The sequence below is a fragment of the Cydia pomonella genome, chromosome 4 (genome assembly GCF_033807575.1).
Source record: "Cydia pomonella isolate Wapato2018A chromosome 4, ilCydPomo1, whole genome shotgun sequence".
Taxonomy (NCBI): domain Eukaryota; kingdom Metazoa; phylum Arthropoda; class Insecta; order Lepidoptera; family Tortricidae; genus Cydia; species Cydia pomonella.
In genome coordinates, this window is record NC_084706.1 from 5,932,077 (window position 1) to 5,947,456 (window position 15,380).

The 15,380-nt window shown below is 38.8% G+C and overlaps 2 protein-coding genes across 3 annotated transcripts in view; one reads left to right on the forward strand and one right to left on the reverse strand.

Moving 5' to 3' along the window:
- LOC133516936 (uncharacterized protein KIAA0930 homolog) overlaps positions 1-15,380 on the forward strand; it is a 92,612-nt gene that overhangs the window by 36,881 nt on the left and 40,351 nt on the right. The window lies entirely within an intron of this gene.
- The window catches only part of LOC133516931 (phosphatidylcholine:ceramide cholinephosphotransferase 2-like), a 196,811-nt gene that overhangs the window by 26,565 nt on the left and 154,866 nt on the right, over positions 1-15,380 (reverse strand). The window lies entirely within an intron of this gene.

Consider the following 15,380-nt stretch of genomic DNA (forward strand, 5'->3'; position numbering starts at 1 on the left):
CGACAACATCATCTGACAAATTTTCAGTTGGCAAGTAGTCACTGAAATTATATTTAATATAGGTACGGCTGAGGATTTTATTTATTAAAAATAGTGTTTAATCTTTAATCTGACAAATATTCAATCAATTAGAGATTACAAAAACAATATACTATGTATTTCGACATGTTTGGATAAATGCCCTTCCTCAATACACCAACGGAGTGGGAGCTGACGTTCACGAGGCGTCCACTTTACCTTGTCTGTCTGGTGGTTTCATTATTATGTTTACAGTTCATTTTTCACAAGGTAAGTTATCAGTTATCAATGTTACCGTTCAGGAATTTGTAGTTTTTATTATCTCCGTAACCGTATGGCAATGGTATCGTTGATGGTGACATTGCGATCAAAACAACGAAAACTGCTTATTTATAACGTAACGCTATATTTTTTTCTAGCTACTTACCGTTTTTTATGAGGCACATGACATTAAGGAAATGTTAGAAATAGAGGCGTATTATTAATTTTATTTTATAAGTAACTACGAAGGTATGTAAACCAATTGCAGTTTTTGAGTGGACTATTCAAATTAATTATGTCATCACAATCTTGAGTGTTCTCTAGTTTTCTCTTTTTTTTTTTTTTTTTTTTTTTTTTTTTTTTTTTTTTTTTATTTTTTTTTTTATGGTAGAGGAGGCAAACGAGCAGACGGATCACCTGATGGTAAGCGATTACCGCCGCCCATGGACACCTGCAACACCAGAGGGGTTGTAAGTGCGTTGCCGGCCTTTGAGATGGGAGTACGCTCTTTTCTTGAAGGTTTGAAGGTCGTATCGGTCCGGAAATACCGCAGGCGACAGTTCATTCCACAGTTTAGCTGTGCGAGGCAGAAAGTTCCTGGAAAAACGCACAGTTGAGGACTGCCAACCATCTACGTGGTGAGGATGGAAATGTTGTCGCGTAGGGCGATGGCGAAAAGAAGCGGCAGGGATTAATCCGAACAATTCCTCGGAGCACTCCCCGTTGTACATGCGATAGAAAATGCAGAGCGAGGCCACATCTCTACGCAGCGCCAAGGAGTCAAGCCGATCCGAAATACACTGGCAGTCGACAATTCGAGTCGCTCTTCGTTGGATGCGGTCCAGAGGGAGAAGCTGGTACTGGGGTGCCCCTGCCCATAGATGAGAACAGTATTCCATATGCGGGCGCACCTGCGCCTTATAAAGCTGTAGGCGTTGGGCCGGTGTGAAATACTGTCTCGATCTGTTGAGCACACCGATCTTTTTTGAGGCTAATTTAGCCTTACCCTCTAGATGGCCGCGGAACTGGACTTCACTCGAGATGTCGACGCCAAGGATTCCGATACCGGGTGTGGCAGTCAGGGGAGTGCTCTCAAAACGAGGTGATACGACAAACTCTAACTTTTTTGCGGTAAACGCGCAAACTTGTGTCTTGGTAGGGTTGAAACGGACTAAGTTAAGTCGACCCCATTCAGAGACTTCGTTTAGGGAAGTCTCAATTTCAGACACAAGTTTGTTCCGGCTCTCTATGACGTTTTCCCGAGAGATATTGGTGCGGCCGGTGTAAGACGCATCACCCGTACTATCATCAGCATAACAATGAATGCCGCTGATTTGCAGCATGTCATTGATATTAAGAAGGAATAGGGTGGGTGATAGCACACAGCCTTGGGGGACACCAGCATTCACAGACATGGAGTCTGAGCATTTACCGTCAACTACGACCTTTATGCTTCTGTCTGCTAGAAAGCTCCTGACCCATACACATAATCTCTCGGGAAGCCCATAAGATGGTAGCTTCGAAAGAAGTGCTTTATGCCAAACGCGATCGAAGGCCTTCGCTATATCCAAACTAACAGCCAATGCTTCACCCTTTGTCTCGATCGCCTGTGCCCAACGATGTGTCAGGTAAACTAGAAGATCACCAGCCGAGCGCCCTCTACGGAATCCGTATTGTCGGTCACTAAGCAACTGGTGGTCCTCTAGGTACCGAAGGAGCTGGCAGTTGATAATGGACTCCATTATCTTCGAGAAAAGGGAGGTTATAGCTATTGGCCTGTAGTTGGATGGAATTGAGCGGTCGCCTTTTTTAGGGATCGGGTGTACCAAAGCTGACTTCCACGAGGTTGGGACTACGCCAGAAGAGTAAGAGAGCCGAAAAAGACGCGTTAAGACCGGTGCCAACTCAGGAGCACATATCTTCAGCACAATTGGAGGGATTCCGTCGGGCCCACTCGACTTATGAGTGTCGAGGGAAAGAAGTGCTTTACGCACTGAACTTTGGTTGAACCGGACATCCGGCATACAGCTCTCGCACCGCGGTATGGTCGGCGGTGCGTATCCCCCGTCATCCAAAGTCGAGTTGGACGCAAAGAGCTTACCTAAAAGATCGGCTTTGTCTTTTGCGTCGTGGGCCAAGGAATCATCTCCTATGTGCAGAGGCGGAAAAGATGGCGTGCAGAAATTCCCCTGGATAGCTTTGGCAAGAGACCAGAATGCACGAGTTCCCGAAGGAAGGCGCTCTAGTTTCTCGCCAATTCTACCAATATGCAGCGACTTTGCTCTGGCAATAACTCTTTTGAAGGACCTGGAGGCATAGTTAAACTCCTTTTTTAATGCGCTAGTCTTTACATCCCGTACTGCCGCTGCATCTACCCAGGCTTGGTAACACTCTTGCTTTCGGCGAGAGGCCTTTTTGCAGGAATGACCAAACCAGGGTTGGGATTTGCCACCAACAGGAACCACAGAGGACGGAATGAAAAGCTCCATTCCCTGCAGCACCACGTCAGCAACAGAATCAGCAACGACGTTGGGATCATCCGGCGTGAAGCAAACCTGCCTCCAAGGGTAGGATGCAAAGAAGGACCGCATCCCGTCCCAATCTGCTGACCTATAGTGCCACACACGGCGGCTACAAGCAACTCGCCGATGCGGCGGGCACGCGAGTGGCACCTTACTCCGGATCAGGCAGTGATCCGAAGAACCGAGTGGGGCTTCAACGGATACACGATAGTCAGCCGGATGAGAGGTCAGCAGAAGGTCCAACAGGGAAGGTTCGTGGCCTTCCACATCTGGGATTCGCGTAGGCGCATTAACCAATTGTGTAAGGCCATATGCCAGAGCAAAGTTATATACAGATCTACCCGCATGATCAGTCTTGTTTGAACCAAGCCATTCGGCGTTGTGGGCGTTAAAATCGCCTAGTATAATGATCTCAGCGGATGGGATCTGTTGCTGCACAGAGTCTGCAGCCGTTTGGATCTGCTCCATGAGTCGGTCAGTTTCGGCATCACCGCTATGGGACCTATATAGGCACGAATAGACGCGGGGATGGTCATCGTTGTCTATACGCAGCCATAAGGTGGAAAGGTCCCTACCTTCAAGACTCTGAGGCGGCGAGAACTGATATCATCCCTGACGTACACGCACACCCCAGCCCTAGGCGAAAAGGAGTGTTCCAGTCCATACCCAGGGTAGGAGAGGTATGATGTGTCCGCCGGAGACGATATCTGCGTCTCGGTCAAAAAGAGCAAGGCCGGCTTTGCTGTCTCGAGGTGTGGGTGGACAGCATTAAGATTAGAATGTAAACCCCTGATGTTGCAGAAGTCCACGGCCAGGGTGGCAGGGGGTGCCACAGCTGCTTTGCTCTTGCCTCGGGCAGATGGCAGACGATTGAGCGCGGTTTTGCCCCCCCCAGAGTACGACGTGGGGCAGCCTCGGCGTCCACGCTCAGGTATGATGTTACCTGAGCATGGAAGCCCAGCGAGGGATTCTCCAGCGCTAGCGCAGCTGGTACCCTCCTGGGGTAACTTCTTTAGTTACAGTATTCTGCACATTAATACTGCACATAATGATAGAAGTATTATGCACAGAGATAGATAGATAGAATACTCTTTATTGGCACACCTCAGTAAAAATATACAAGAAAAATAAACCATTGATTAAATTTAGAGGCAGACAACAGGCGGTCTTATCGCACATTTGTATAATGATAGAATAAATATTCACTTCTGTCTCTTTGTATTAATTAATACATTTCAAATGTAATATTTCTATACTCAGTTTTTCGTTTCAGTTGAATAGACATCCATCTATTATATTCGCTAAAGAAAGTGAAAATAGAATGACTCGTATATTTGTGGCTATATATAGCGTACCTTTAACCCAGTTTATATCGATAGCAGGTCGTCGCTCCCTCTACCCCCGTAATGAAAAACTCGGTAAACGATGCCCAAGGCATGTTCTATTTATATTACCATCAGTTCATCTAACTCAAATCATACACTGATTGGAGTTAAATACATTCATTTTAGTATTGTGTTTGCGGTAAATAAGATATATAAGACAAGATGTACTTTATTCGTTAACACAAATGGGAAGAAATCAAAAATAACCAGAGGCTAGAAAAGTGCCACAAAATGGCCTTTTCTCAGCATGACATATAAACATATATTATACGGGTAGTTGCTAAACAATAACTGATATTGTATGCGTATATACCCAACCAACCGTTGCTGCATTGCTAGAAATAGCGGCGGTTTATTCCCTGATCCCTATAAGGCAGGTTTACCTATATTAGGTCTCAGGAAACTATTCCTAGACTATCTAACAATAGAATAATCCTAAAAATTTAATACTCTTCTACTATGTAATAAGCTGCAATTTTGATACCCAAATAAATCATTTTTCACTTTTTATTTAACTACTAGACGCTGAACAACAATAATACAGCCACTTCGAAGCGCACTTAGCTGCCTCAGTCCCCGATGAATGTAGGTTGCACTGACAGTATTGACACTATATTCTGCGGTGACATATTGCAACCTCAAACCGCACGACATCGTGTCGTTATCGATAAACGTGCTAGTATTTCATAGGGTCTTGTGACCAAGCTATACAGTACCCCTAGTGTAAATAAATTCGATTTTGAAACGTGACGTACGCGTTTGCGTTTAGTGTCATTTTGTATTGGATTTAGAAAGAGCGCGCCAAGCGGGACGTTTTGGAAACTCAAAATCCTATACAAAATGAGACTTAACGCAAACGCGTTCGTCACGTTATGATGTCGATAAAATTTACACTAGGGGTACTGGTATATAAGGAATACCAATACTTATTTAAGTTTATTATCCTAAAACCAGTTAATTTAATTTTTTTATTGCTGAATGCATTTTTCTTTTCTTCGGAATGATTGTAATGAATAAACTTAAAACTCAATGAGGTTGCGTTGTTTTATCACTGGCTCCTATCAATTCCTATGGCAACTTTCGGTCCCTATCATCAGATGAGCAAGACATCATCATACTTTTGCATTTTGACCGGTCTTTCATAAGTAGGTACGCCACATTTCTGCTGAATCAGCAAGTGATCTCAAATGGCTTGCAAATTTTGAAGACGTTTTACATAATTACAATTTCTGATACGTACATATTATGCATCAATGTCCGGATACTGATTTTAATTGAAGCACAATTTCTCTAAATCTTTATCGTGAAACCGCAATTCAACGTGTATACGCGACCCATTTTCATTGATCTTGACTATTTTTGACTGAGATTCACTAAAACATTGTGGATGCTTCGTTAACTGAACACATTGCCACAATTGTTTACGACTTTATCATATACCAATATCAGTCAGCTGTTTGGTAAGTTCATATCAATCATATCTCTGTTTACATTTTTTTTACAATAAACAACAGCTAGCAACTGTAACAACATTATGAATAAAGATAGGTCTTGACATACGAGGTATATGCAACCTTCTTAATATTGTATTCATGCCTTAAATTGTACAGTCAGCGTCAAATACTTTGAAGCAACCAAATTAGCCAAATAGTTCGGTACACCATATATTTAGTATGGTGTACCGAACTATTTGGCCACTTTGACTGCTACAAAGTACTTGACGCTGACTGTACTAATTTTATAGTGACATCTGGTGATGTAGTTAGCACAATCGGTAGTCAACTTTACGCAAAAGTAGGTTATCGGATCCCATTAATAGAAATCGCCGCAATCTTTACTAATATTAACTACATTTCTAGGTGTCGCCCCCCCCTGGTTTCTACATGAATGATTTTCCCATGTACGTACGCAGTGATCGCGTTATGATTGTAAAAGTATTATTCATGCTTCTCACTGCCCCTTGACATTTTTCTGTTTGGCCATAAAGTTGACTGGTAGAGAATACCATGAGGCATTAAGTCCGTACATTTTTGATGTGCAATAAAGTTTAAAATATTTTTTTTTACCTATTAAGTGTATGATATAATTTTTTTTTAAGAATAACTTAATTATCTTTTTCTTTATTTTAAAGGGATTTTTGAAACTTCACTTATCGTGGGGTTTTTCTTCAAGTGTCGTATTTCCGGATAACCACCCCATTATGCTGTTTCCTTTTTATTACGCTATTGAATTATGTAAATATATAATACATAATAACTATTTCGTACTGAAATGGTACTCATTACCATGGCGATCATTTGAAGTATGCTTTGTGTAACCCACAAAAAAAAACGCTAAACAAAGCTGTGAGTGATCACTAGTATACGGGAAAATCATCGATGATTGAGTTTATCGATATAGGCACTCTCTTGTCATTTAATCTCGCTCCCGAAATCCGATGTCTGTTTAAGGTGCCGCAGTTCTTTGAAACTGCGGCACCTTTTGAAAATCCGACCGTTTTTATTAGATAACAATGCCGTTGCCAAAAACATTATTACCCATCTTGAGGAGTTTCACTAGGAACTTCAGCGATTCGCGTCTTGATTTTTAGGGTTCCGTAGCCAAATGGCAAAAAACGGAACCCTTATAGATTCGTCATGTCCGTCTGTCTGTCCGATTCTGTCACAGCCACTTTTTTCCGAAACAATAAGAGCTATACTGTTCAAACTTAGTAAGTGGATGTATTCTATGAACCGCATTAAGATGTTCACACAAAAATAAAAAAAAAAACAATAAATTTTGGGGGTTCCCCATACTTAGAACTGAAACTCAAAAAAAATTTCTAAAATGAATAGTTTGCGCGAGAGACACTTCCAAAGTGGTAAAATGTGTCCCCCCCCCCCCCCGTAACTTCTAAAATAACACACAGAAAAATCTAAAAAAAAATATATGATATACATTGCCATGTAAACTTCCACCGAAAATTGGTTTGAACGAGATCTAGTAAGTAGTTTTTTTTTAATACGTCATGAAATTAAAAAAAAAAAATTGTTTTTCATCATACCCATACATGTGGGTTATCTATGGATAGGTCTTCAAAAATGATATTAAGGTTGCTAATATCATTTTTTTCTAAACTGAATAGTTTGCGCGAGAGACACTTCCGAAGTGAAAAAAATGTGTGTCCCCCCCTGTAACTTCTAAAATAACAGAATGAAAAATCTAAAAAAAATATATGATATACATTACCATGCAAACTTCCACCGAAAATTGGTTTGAACGAGATCTAGTGAGTAGTTTTTTTTTAATACGTCATAAAATTAAAAAAAAATTTTTTTCCTCAAACCCATACGTGTGGGGTATCTATGGATAGGTCTTCAAAAATTTAGGTTCCTAATATCATTTTTTTCTAAACTGAATAGTTTGCGCGAGAGACACTTCCAAAGTGGTGAAATGTGTGTCCAAAGTGGTAAAATGTTGAACAAGATCTAGCAAGTAGTTTTTTTTTTTAATACGTCTCAAATGGTACGGAACCCTTCATGCGCGAGTCGGACTCGCACTTGGCCGCTTTTTTGACTTTCGCACGATAGAAAAAAATAACGAACATAAGTCTAAAACGCACTTTAGACTAACGTTCGTTTCACAAAAATGTGTAACAATTTATGAACAAAACCTAAAAATATAAAAAAAGTTTCTAAAATGTGCAATTGTATTTTTGAAAGAACTCGGTAATTTTTTTATTTACAACAAAATTAAAATTCAAAAACATGATATACCCGGAACCGAGCACGCACAGTCGCACATCCATATCGCTCACGCTTACGCTCAATGGGAGTGAGAGAAGAACATGGCACGAACTTACGGGGCCGAAAGAAGTATACCGAGCCAGTTCAGAGTGGTGTTAGTAATTTAGGCCATTTAGTCTGTGGCATTATGAATTCAACATGCGACCACATGGCATGCGGACCACAGCTGAGATAGGAGGCTGAGATTAAATATTAAAGCGAGTATTGTATAAAAACTATAAAATAAATATTTACAAGGGATTATATTCTATCTCTGTTCATTACTGCTCACAACCATTAAATCATCACCTTGTGACGTTGTATAATCTACAGTCACATTTAGCTTGCGCTACCGCTGCGCGCTGACATTGAACGGATACCTACTAGTCATGTAATTAACGTTTTTTAATGTCCGTTATTAGCTGTTCTTTCACGAGGATTGTTTTATTAGTCAGATAATCCTAGGAACTTAAGTGATATTCAGAATCGCAAGCAGTGGAACGACAGTTGTAAAAATGTTTTCCTACTCCTCTACTGATATCTGTCAATTATACATTCATGAACACGAATATAAGAACATACATAAAAGGTTTGAAAAGTCTATATTGTCTATTCCTCATAACAGCACTTGTGCTTTAAAATCGCTATAACGTTACTGTGGTTAATGACTATACCAACCTAGAAAAATAAATCAAACGTACAGTTTCAAATTAAGTGCATTGCTGCCAACTTACAAAATATTGATTTGGTTGCATAGTAGAAACAATTGCTTCATAAGTCAGAAACGCGCATGTGACACCCATAATATATATATATAGCAAAACCCATCGACTACGAAGGCCGCTTAGCGTTGCTTGTTAGTCTCTATAGCAGGGGTAGTCTACTTGATTAGACCCAAGATCTCCTGTTTACTAACGAAACCCTGTGCGATCTGCCAATTATATACTTCTTGAAACCTTTAATGAAACTGGTCTACGTATTTATATTTTTTGCCCTGCCACGATCGACTGGACTAACAGTCGCAATCGACCTGTTGGCCACCCCTGCTCTATAGGCTACTGTGGCCAAAATCGAGAAGAAACTGTCCAAAAATTTAATTTAGCAAGGAGCAAGTACCAGGGCCTCATGCATTAGTTACGACAAGGTGTCGCTGACTAGCCGGGCCGGGGCGGGCCGGGCGCGTAAGAAGGTTGCTCGCGTATCTTAGTTGTATAATTTTGGTTTGTTTATCTATATGATTCTACTAGGTTAAAGTATTATTTTTGTTGACTCGTAGGAAAAGTGTATGCAACTTTGTATAGTAGGTCAAAAAATGCTCGTGGCGTATTCCTGTAAATCACGCCACTCGCCTTTTTTGACCCTTCTTATACACTGGTTGCATAAAATACTATAACAAAAATCGTGAAAATTAATGTAACATTACATCACACCAATACGTCGGAAAGGGACAAACGATTATTAGCGGTTTCGTTACTTTAGTACACGTTTATGAATAAGGGGATTAATATATAACAAAAAAGTCGACGTAGCATATTTTACACTATTTTTTAATATAAATAATTCAACCCAATCGACATTAAATATGTTAACGAGTTAAGTAGTTTTAACGGCCACTTAGACCAGTCGGTGTCGGTAGTGAGGTAGCGACCCTGCCTACGAAGCAGGAGATCCCGGGTTCGAATCCTAGTAAGGGCATTTATTTGTGAGCTAATGACGAATATTTGTTCCTGAGTGCACTAAGTTACAAAAAGACGATGTTTTCCTATTGGTATTAACTCTGAAACTAGGCGAAATCTAGAAAAGTTTTTATGACATTTTAGTGTCTAAATGAGATCAGAAATACACTGTTAAAATTAAAATCTTTCGGGTTCCTCGTATTACACCGTGCATAAGTAATGTATATCGTCGCCTAGTTACAAGCTTTGCTTTGTTTGGGGCTAGGTTGATCTGTGTAAGATTGTTCCTAATATGTATTATTAGATTTATTAGAGATAGACCAAGGCATCAAGCTAAGTTACGCACATTGTCCTCTGATTGCACCGGTTAACGATCGGTTTATGCTAAATAAACTACGCCGTGTTCGTAAACGTTTTTTACGTCCGTATTATAACTATTATAAGTATATATAGATACGTCATTATAAATACAGTAACAAATGGCACTTAGAGGGTACGTTGGTTCTTGTGTATAGGTAATCGACCCAGTCCCACAGTAAGGCTTGTGTTGTTGTAGGTAGTAGGCGACGACACATCAAAAACATCCATTACTTGTGCTTCGTAGGCAGGGTTACTCTCTACCGTCTAGGCTAGGAGGCTGTTAAGTCTACGCGATAATATTTAAGAGAATTGTCTGTGTAAAATTTGAACGGTGGTCAGTCAAGGTATTAAATATAGACACGTACAAAGTGACAAAAATATGTACACATACACACTACGTCCGTGGCCATATTTTCATTTCATTTAATTTCATTTATTAATTGCATTCCATGGTACATACAGATGTTATCTTAAACTAAATTTTCACAACATGGACCCTGAGTAGGGTATTGCAAGTTAACCTTATTAACTAAATACTTAAAATTACCTTAAAAAACATATTATTACCAATTTTGTATCTTGACTGTACCTATACGTTTGTATTTCTTTAACCAACAGCAATATAGCTATATCTACCTTTTTTTTTGTGATACGACTGCGTAATATGCAACGCATGAATATCGTATTGTAGGTACTTTACCAAATGTCCTGGGTTATAAATAATGTACAATTTTGAAGTATACGCATTTTAGCTTAGTAATATTTAGGTAATATAAGTCATAGTTAGGTAATGCGCAGTATAAATTGTTACAGGGAGATTTAGAAGGATGAACCATACGGCGGCTCATGTCAATATTCCAAATAAGGCTCATGGCACACTTTAAAATAAATAGCATTTAAAAAATATTGAAGTTTTGTACCATAATTTTCATTGTATTACTTAATGCGTTATATATTAACATTTTAGTCAGTCATTCGCGCGTTTCATACAAAGACGATTTCTTTCCCTTTTCACAAATTGTTAGGATATATATTATCATTATTCATTTAATGGGTAAGAGGGAATATTTTATTATTCATTTGTTTCAAAAGATTATTTCGTGCAAATTCTATTTTTTTAGCAATTTATTTTTTTAAATATCTAATATTTTATACATAGAAAACGAGTCGTGCTTACAATAATCGAGACATTCGAAATCACAAATCACCTTCCACACTCATGATCATTCGTCAATCTTATTGCGAAGAAATAAGAGCTACCAATCGTCAATGGGTGTTGCTGTTATGTTATTATAGTGCTGCAGTTTAAGGTATGGTTTTATCTGTTTATTAGTGAGCGAGCACAGAGCGCATGCTAATTGTATGACTTGAGGAAACCTCTGCCACTATAATTAAGTCTAGTTATCAACTTCCATAATAGCTGCTCGATGATACACAGCTGTAGGTATACCTATTTTATAACTCACGGAGATAGGAATGACTGATAAATGGTAACAAAACAAGTTAATGATGAAGAATATTTATAAGATTCACGTGTGTGTATCTCTGTGTTGTATTTGTCTTCGCCATTGGCCACAGATTATACAATATTTTTGTGGTCATAATATTTTACTAACATTACTATATTGGACCAATACGTTTTATTAGATCTTTGAGATTATCGCCTTGCGTGGTATAGGTATGTGATGTGGATATTGTGAATGGATGAAATCCATGTGCCAAAAGAGGTATATTTTAAATTTATTGTGGAGGTATGTAAGAGAATTAGCAATCCAAAGTAAAATTTCATTGTGAGAGATGATATGAAAAGAAAGCAAAGCAATGATGAAATGACGGAAGACATAAATGGAGGAAAAAATCATGCCGTACCGACTCCAAGTGAATGGGAGGGAAAGCGAATAGTGTAGAATTATCGTAGTATATGTTATCGTATACAGTGTTGGCCGAACGTTAATTAGAATTGAAAATATTGAAAATTAACCATCACAAATTGAACCGTAAACTGTAACCGTCCTTTCGGTTTAATTTGTAACGCCTAATGAATAATACGATTTAGGTCAAAAACGTTCGGGAAATTGGGCGACGATATGTGGACATTTGAAAGGTTAACGAATTTGTTACAGTTTTGTCATCAATCTTACAAAAAAATGTACTCATTTATAGAATGTGTCATTCATGAAGACGTGTGCCTTGACTCGTATTGTCATGTTATTAAAGGTTAGATTTGACAAATCTGAGCGTCATCGTGGATGACACTGACACAAACGCTCTACTCTTTTTTTTGTTTGCTTAGAAGGTGACTTGTTCAAATGTAGTCTTGTCTATGGTGGAAATAGTTTTAGTATCTAGTTGAAAATAAATATTATGAGCTATTTTCTATCTCAGCTCAAGTAGGATTCTGGGTTATTTGCTCACCTGGGCAATTTCCACGGGCTTGATCGATTCGAAATTAGATTATCCTGCTATCCTTGCTACATTAGGTACAACCCAGACTATCTATGGATTAACTAACGAGTCGGCTTAAAGGCCTTAAAGTAATGAGAATTTTTATCTCGAACACAGGAGCGGCGCGCTGATCAGCATCCATCCATTGAAGCCTTGACTTGAAAATTACGTCTAAATGACAAGACATGGACAAGACGAACTTTTACTCCGGCTATGATCTCTTCGCCTTCGGTCACCACGTTTTACTGCCACTTGGAAACTATCGTGTTAATTTTAGATTTTATAGAGCGCTTCGAGCGCCCCTCTGTAACGTATTTATAAGGGAATACGGCGACCGATATCCCAGATTAAATTAAGCTCTAGTCGGGGTCAGGGGGTGCATGAACTGCGCCTGCAGCTTCGTTCGACGCCCTATTTACGAGTACCCGCCGTACGGTTGCTACGGTTACTAAACACTTGATGTACCTGAACTCTATAGAATTAGCATCAAAAAAGATGTGACTTATTTTTATGGTAACAAAGCTGTTGATATATTTGGCCACTTTGGTCATCACTATTTATTTGGTGCTTACTGTGGATGTAAATATTTGCCGCACCAATACCTACTTAATAATAGTACGATTGTCTCACACGGGAGCAAAATGACATTTAACGGCGTGGCTCTATGAATTGTGAAGGAAACGAAGCAATCTATAATAGAATCCTTCGCAGGGAGGCGAGGGATGCCAAAATAGGATCCTGAGCGTAGTGAGGGATTCAAGGGTTAATGAATGTCTAAGGTGGAAATATTTTGCAATCATGTGACACATACTGATTTTCACATCATCTATGAGGAAACTAATATGTTTCTAAATATTATTTAAGCAAAAAAAATATTATGCACGTAATACTAAATTATAAAAGAATTGTAATCATGTGCATGTTTTTTTCATATTTCATTGTGTTAATATTTTTACTGGCAATAAAATGTCAGAACAGAAACATGCCACTTTGATCTCTCTTAGCAGGGAAGAAAAAACGCTTTTCCGAATAGAAGATGTGAAATAGATTGTTAACCAAGGGATGAAAGGCACTTATTTCTATCCAGGTAGGTAAGAGCGCCAATAGTCCGAGACTGAAATGGTGCCTTTCACCCGAGTTAAACACTCTACTTTTCATTTCGAATACGAGGAAGAATAAATAATGCGTATTAACAAAACATGAATGTATATAAACTTATAGTATTTCTTGAGGGTACTTTCAATTAACAATTTACGTAGTAGTATCGTGATTTATGGAATGGGGAGTTAAATAGTAGAATGGAAATTGTACAACAAATCCATTTAATATCAAATTTTAATTGCTTACCGTAATATAAACAAAACGTACTGGGAAAGCTCTGGTGCATAAACGTATCATTTTCTGCACACTTTTAGAACAACAACTACCCACTTTCAGAGCATAAGAAATGAAAAATCTATATTAGATAAGTATAGTATAGGGTCAATTTTTGATTTTTATGTGGAATCTACCTTAAAAATATAGGAAATGAATGAATAAATTAATAATGCATTTAAAATGTGATACTGATCCTGGTCTCGATTCTCCAAGATGTTCTACACTTTTTGTCTATTACCTACTATTCTATACATACACATTCATATATAGGAGTACGACACTTGAAACATTGGATATCGACACCCTGCCCTTGCAGGATTATATATTAAGTACAAATTGTCATGAATAATACATGCTAGTTATTAGAGGGAGGGACATTTAGAGATCGTGTCATTCACGAAGACGCGTGACTTGACTCGAATTTTCATTGCATTAAAGGTTCGATTTGACAAATCTGCGCGGCATCGTGGATGACAAGAACTATAGAACGTTTAAACCTTCATTAAATCTGCTCAGCTGTTTTTAAATAAAGTCGTCATATAAGTTAAATATAATCTACTGTAAACTTGCAGAGCATTCTCAGATTCGACGTAGGATGTAAGTTACATCATATAATGTATGTATACCCTCCATATGTACCGTTGAGTTCATAAATATGTACATTTTTCACCTTATTGCAATGGATTAAGGTCGACTTGAGTCGCAAAGGTATAAAAACTTGAGTACAGTATAACGAGTTAACGGCTGAACTACCATTTTATTATTGTGTTTGAATTACGATTGTTCATTTCGGTTTATCGTTCCAAATCAATCACATTGAGATATGGTTTGTTGTTGGCCTTTCGTGTGTTTTCGTGAGAACATCGGCGTTGCTGGCATCGATTTTTTTATTCACATACAGTTTAAAGCTTGCTCGTCTCTAGTATATCTTTAGGTTCGTAGTAGAAATGCGTAATCGATAATTGGACATGAGCGTAAAGCGGGTTTCATGAAATGAAAGATGACGTTGACAATAATCCAAGAATGGATATGGAGGGCATCTAGTCTATGTCTAAAGGAACACGAACTTGATTCTAATAATCTAATGATGAAGTTTAGCTTTTTATTCGCGTTTAACTCTTTCTTCTTTCTTAAAAATCTGTTCCACACGGAGTACGATACTGGTTTGTTCGTAGTGGAGAGATTTAATGTCACCAATGTCAGCAATAGCAGTACGAGTAGGTGTAGGTATACCCAGATGTTTTTCATTGCAGCTTTTTGCTGATAAAAATTGTATTCCTGATTTTTATTAGCTCGTTGAACAGTATTGAACGAGTTGAATCACGCATGACGACGAGACTATTAGCGTCCATGACGGATCGTCTAGACCCTCGCGTCAGCGTGGGTGTACGGAATATGGAGCCCGCTGTGACGCTGTCGGAAATATGCGCCTTGACCTAGTCCTCCGATAACGACCCTGGTGACCTTAGATTCCTTTGAAACGGACATAAAACTTATGATGAAACGATAATTTGAAAAAGTAGACTTCTTGTAGAACTCGTAGGTTAACAATGTGTCTTGTCGTGTTACGTC